Below are 6842 nucleotides of genomic sequence, written 5' to 3' on the forward strand. Positions count from 1 at the left end.
TTATTGTGGGGAATGTTGGAGAGCTTTTCAACTGTAGCTGTTGGGAATTTATTGGTGTGAATAAAGGAATGCTTTAAGTGGTTAATTTCTTCTTCAGGAGGCCTTTACGTTAGCATTAGATCATTTTTCCCCCAACTAAAACTTCTTAGCAGTTTGAGTAAAAAAAAAAAAAAACCTAAAAAATTACAAATCCCTAAGCCAAAATCATAAATAAAGTTCGAAAAATTCTGTATGTATAAAAACCATGGGCATAAAAAAAGCCCACCAAGAGGTGAACATGAAAGAAAATATACCATACTCTAAAAAGCGAAAACTTGCTACACAAACCTATGAACGTTAACAAAGAGGAACGAAATGAATACATTGCTACCAATGACACCACAATATAAATCATAACTCACGCTAATACAGATGACAAACTCAAATCTAGGCCAGTGTTCTCAAGTCTCACGAGAAATATATATACGGCACTGCCGTTCGAATTGCTTTTTTATAACTTACCCTCAAAATTAATACTTTCGCGGCTTAATTAGAACATAAATATGAAGTGGGCGGACCAGAAAGTTCACGATTGTGGGTATGTTCATTAATCGAACAGGGGCGGGGATAGGATAATTCTAAAATTATAACAAGAGCAATCAGACAGATTGCATACCTCTACTCCGCCGCTCCTTTTCGAGATAGCATGTGCTTATATAGAATAACGTCACATTTCACTTTCGAAAGTCTGCGGACTTACAAGACTACAGACCGGGTTTCGATACCCGTGGTGGGCAGAGCACAGATAGCCCATTGTGTAGCTTTATGCTTAACTTCAAACAACCAACCAAGAATATTTATATATCAGTGCAGTGAAGAGAAACAAAAGTTTCTGATCGCCCCTAGTTATATTTCAATCCCCTTCGAAAAATGAAATATATTTTAAATTAAATTACCATCACAATTGGATTGGATTCACCTTCGAAAACTCAGAAAATCGTTCTCAGAACCAGAATGATCAAGGATCTGAGTTTTTTTTTTTTTAGTGTGATAAGATCACACTTTACTGAATCATTAACCAAAAACCGCGAAAATGCCCCAACCTCCCATTATAAAAAATGCTTCAAAGTGATCCGGACCAAATTTGGGGAGGACTGTTCCATACTGACTTCCCATCTTATGTAAAACTTTCGTGTACATCGGTTTATCAGTTTTCGAGTTACGCGTCCAACTCCGGGGGTGAGGGTAATAATGAGTAGGCCATTCAGTAGGTCTAGTCAGTCACAAAAACCACTTCTACAAACATCTTACTGTGTGTTAAAGTTAGGTACCGCAAAAAAATTACCCTAGAATAAAACAAGCCGCAAACCCGCGATTCTCAAAACAATTAATGCGAATTTTAAAAACAAAACGAGCCCAACTCCGTTTATTTATAAGTGGACTTGACAACACAGATCGAGGCTGGTTTATACACGGACTCCGATTTTACATTAGTAAAATATAGAAAGATCTAGAAAAAAATCAAGATAATAAAACTTCTCCTCAAACACACAAGTGCGACATAGAAACACACTAAATCTAGAAGGGTGCTCAACTCTCGCTGTGAGGGTCGCGGGATTGAAACCTGTCACTGAGTATGTTCACCATTCCAGCCGTGACGGCGTTATGGTGTGACAATCAATCCTATTTTCGTTGGTAGTGGGTGGTGCTGACTAGCTGCCTACCCTGTAGTTTATCACTTTAAAATTAGGGACCGCTCTCGAGTAGCTTTGCACAAACTTCCATAAATGAACAAATATAGAAGGTATTCTGGGTACATACCGAGACCTGGACCTGATTAAAAAATCATTATGTGAAACCTGTCTCCCGCTGAAACAGCTGTAAGTCTATGGATTTACAACGCTAAAATCAGGGGTTTGATTCCCCTCTGTGGACACAGCAGATAGCCCGATGTGGCTTTGTTATAAGAAAAAAAAACACACACACATTATGTGAAACCTGAAGCACGAATAGTTAGTTTCAAAAGATGAGCTGTATTTGTCAAAGTAGCTGAAATACAGTATTTTAACAGTCTCCTAAAAGAATGATAGAAGATGCTTTAAAACTCGGGAAAGTAAAAATTAACTTTTTTAGCATTAAGCAACAATGAAAAGCTTGTAGAGGTATCTACTTCAATATAATTTATTATAAATCTTGCGCAAAACTACACGAGGGCTATCTGTGCTAGCCGTCTCTAAGTTAGCAGTGAAAGACTAGAGGGAATGTAGATAGTCATCACCAACCACCACTTCTTTTACCAACGAATAATGGGATTGAACATCACATTATAACGCCCCCACAGTTGAAAGGTCGAGCATGTTTGATGGGATGGGGATTCCAACCCGCAGATTGCGAGACAAGCGCCCTAACCACCTAACGCTGGCGGCATAAAAGAAGTCCTGAATGACCAAACAATTCGTTTGAATCTGATCAAAGAATAAGCTAATAAAACGAAATACCAACAAGCATCATGAAAGTAATAACTGACGTCCCCCGGTGGGACAGCGGTAACTTTTCGGATTCACAACGCTAAAATCCGTGGTTCCAATCCTCACGGTGGACACAACAGATAGCCAGATATGGCTTTGCACTTTGATCTTAAAAAACAAATAAGTAACAAATGACAACGTGAACATTCGCATCATTCATGATACAGCATATCTAATGTAAAGTTCTAAAGCTCCGATAATTTGGACAATACCGTAACTATCAAAACTAGGGCAGGTAGCAACAACTTATAAATATAAACCGAGACGCTGGTCATGTGAAAACTACCACAATGTTACAAACTGTCCTTGAACATATTGTTACGACAGCGGAAGTCACGTGACGCTGGGAGCATGCGCGCTGGAGTTTCTAGAAGGATCCTAATTTATCCTTTCTCGTTACAAACTTTGTAATACACTTGATTTCCGCAGTCACATTAAACTTAACAACCTTTATAACACACGCTATAAATCACAGTGATTCACACACTTTACTTATGGTGCCTACTGTTCGCTTGACACAATTATCTGTATCTTCAATCTATCTGCATATCTCTTCGATCGCTGGCTTATATACTAAAAAAAGAGGGCGTCTAGCAAACACTGGGACATTCGCGAGATTCCCCAATAAACTAGTTTTAATCAAGAAGGGACTTTTATCGCTGAAGTCACTCCAAAAGAATTTTTACCGGAAATTATCAAACAAGCAGATACGTAACAATATGATAAATCAACGTGTTGTAAAAATCCATTGTGCTATTTATAAGGGTTGCAACATATAAAAAAGACACAAAAAACAAAATACCTTAAATAAGGAATAACACACCCACCAACAAAGAATCGCAACGGTTAGTAAGTAAACAACATTCAATTAGTAGAAACAACACATCATTGCAACAACCACTTACTACAGCCACGACTTTACCACTACAACCACGATCCCATATACAAACAGACGCCACTATAAATACCAGCAACTAAACAACAAATACACAAGAAAAACAGTGTAACAATGCGGATAGTATTAACCCAAATGCCCAATCATTTTATCAAGGTGTATATCCACGTGCAGTCATGTCTGTTCTAGAAAACCCTTCATTCCACCCCATCTACTTACCGTCTTAGTTGAGATAGAACACAAGGAAAATTCCCAAACACTTGTATTTGCTGGATTAAAAACACCTTATATCTGTGTTATCTAGTATCATCGCCATCTTTTTGACAAAAACTTATTTACTAAAGTTGATTTACTACTAAAAGATGTTTCATTACTAGTAGAGACTTTAGAGCAAAACTATTTAGAGCAGCAAAACTATAGGATGAAAGTACGTGCAGATACATTAGTATTTGTTAGGTCAAGCAAACTAGATTAGCAGTTTCTAGCTCAAGTTTTCAAAAGAATCATACAGGTTATTATTCATTGCTAACTTTTAAGCACAAATTTATTAAATTTTATGGAATTCTCCTAATTAAAGACCATTTAGCGTCATGTGATATTAGCGTGTAAGTAATTACCGTAAATAATGATGTTTGATACGAATGTACCGAGTGCATACGGTGATGACTAGAAACTGTTAATCTAAATTCCATGGCGTTACTAGAAAGGGAATTATTAACACCGTTTTAAATAATCTGATTGGTTCTGTAAAGTATAGGTCTGTTCCAAATAATAGGGTTGCGATCCTAAAGCTAATGTTGGTTACTATCAAGTGTCACTTTCTTACTTGCTGTGTATTGACAGAAAGTTATGATATCTAATCAAAAACACCTTAGGTGTAAGAAAAGATACGGCAAAAAAGGATTGAGCGTGCGACTTAAAGGAATGAAATCAAAATCAAAACTTTGCAAAACGCTTACCGTCAAATTAGCATTTGTTTGTAACAGGATTTCTGGAATAATTTGTTTGTTTGTTTGTAATTAAGCACAAAGCTACACAATTGGCTATCTGTGCTCTGCCCACCACGGGTATCGAAACTCGGATTCTAGCGTTGTAAGTCCGCAGACATGCTGCTGTGCCACTGGGGGGGGGGGCTTCTAGAATAATATAAAAGAATCGAAATATATAAATCCATTTATATTACTTAACATTACTTAAGCCTTTATTGATAACGGTCTATATTCGGTATAATAAAAACACTTTAGGTGTGAAAAAAAAAGGTGCGTCCAATAAAGGATTGAGCATGCGACTTAAAGGAATGAAATCAAAATTGGCGGCCAAACTAGTAGCCACACTTATAGCATTGATAAGAATTTTACATCTTCCATATTACTTCTCTTTTTACTGATATTCCCCTGGACGAAACCATTAATATTGCACTTTCTAATCTCTTCGCTAAAAAACATTCTTGTTAATGGATTTTCTAAATCTGATTTCAAATCTATGTTTGAACTCTCGACCAAAGACTCTCTTCTCCTCTTCAACAATACTCTATATGAGCAAATAGATGGCGCTGCTATGGACTCCCCACTGGCCAAAACTTTTCTCTATCACCACTAACACAACTAGACTGACAACTGTCCGTTCAGCTTCAAACCTGTTCTCTATAGAACGTACGTTGATGCTACTTTCCTTACTTTCTGCGATATTGATCATATCCAATGCTTTCTTGACTATCTCAACTCACAACACCTCTCTATACACTTCACTCGTGAACTTGAGAATAATAACTTTATTCCCTTTCTGGACATTCTTGTTAACCATGATGCTAACGGCTTTTCAACTTCTGTTAATCGTAAAAACACAGTTACTGGCCTTTTCATTCAGTTTGATAATTTTCTTTTTCGAACGCAATCTTATTCTCTGTCTACTAAATAGAGCCTAAAAACTTACCTCATCCTATTTAGCCCTTCACAAAGAAATTACTTCAATACAAAACATTCTCTTTCAAAACGGCTACCCTAATACCTTCCTCATTCCTAATTAATTTGTTTGTCAAACCACATACGATACCCACTTTACTCAAACTTCCCTTATACACCTGCTTACCATAACTCGGGAGACAGGGCGCTCCCTTATCAGGAAACAGTTGAAAAAATTACTAATAATGGAATTATGACGATTCCGAAACGTCTAATAAATGCTTCCTGTTATTACGTTCGTGTTTTGTTTTTCATTAATAGTAAATTATGTAAGAAATCTAACGGGCAATAACAGGAGTACATCTACAGATAATAAACTCAGACTTTATATTCCAATTATTGCCTTGGCCTGGAACACAAAAACACTCAACAACAAATTCTCCACCCAGAAACGTAGCTAGCACTACAAAAAGGAGGGGTCTTTAAAAAATATGGGGGGGGGACCTATTATTCTACAAAAATGATTTATGTGATTCACATAAAGTCAAGTGTTTATTAAAAATCAGAAGATAGTGGACCTTTTAAATATTTTTACAAATATATATATATAACTTTCGTAGGCCTAATGGTTTCAAAAATCATGCAGAGGTGATCGAACAACTGAAGCGGTTAAGTGTTTTATTAACCCTAGTTAAATAGTTAACCCTTTCGCTTGTTTGGTAGCAGGGGGGTATAAACGACTACCTCAATATCCTAGTTTGGTAGCAGGGGGGTATAAACGACTACCTCAATATCCTAGTTTGGTAGCAGGGGGTATAAACGACTACCTCAATATCCTATCGATCACTAAAATGCAGCGTTTCGTCATTAAACATTTGTTATGTTATAGCGGTGATGTTTGCCTGGCATTCTGTATCTGATGGCTTGATGGTCTCTTCTTAGAAACTGGGAGAACTTAAAAGTATAATAAATTAACGCAGCGTTTTAAAAAAAAACAAGTATTCCAGACAGTTTTTTTTGTAATGTTATACACTTCTCACACATTGATTGTAAGCGTAGAAAAATAACAAAAAATGTACGTTTTCTGTTGAGTCTCCAGTGGCTGCAACTAGAGTGATTACGTACACAAGAGTTGTTATTGTGTTTCGTTATCTTGAATTTAGCGATTGTACGAAATGTTTATCTAAAGTAGTAAGGTCCTCGATGATCTGAGGTAATGTATATGTTCTTTTGGTGCGACTGTTCACGAGACACCTCTGTGATTCTTGTAATATCTACAAAGTTTCGCTTATCTCCGTCTCTCATGTACACGTATTATCTAAAATATGTGATCTGTTTACACTTCTTTACAAGGTCGATGGTGACACCACAGAAATGTTTACTGGAAGTAATGTGAAATTCTATTACACTTCTTTACAAGGTCGATGGTGACACCACAGAAATGTTTACTGGAAGTAATGTGAAATTCTATTACACTTCTTTACAAGGTCGATGGTGACACCACAGAAATGTCTACTGGGAGTAATGTTTACTGGAAGT

The sequence above is a fragment of the Limulus polyphemus genome, unplaced genomic scaffold (genome assembly GCF_000517525.1).
Source record: "Limulus polyphemus unplaced genomic scaffold, Limulus_polyphemus-2.1.2 Scaffold2488, whole genome shotgun sequence".
Lineage (NCBI taxonomy): Eukaryota > Metazoa > Arthropoda > Merostomata > Xiphosura > Limulidae > Limulus > Limulus polyphemus.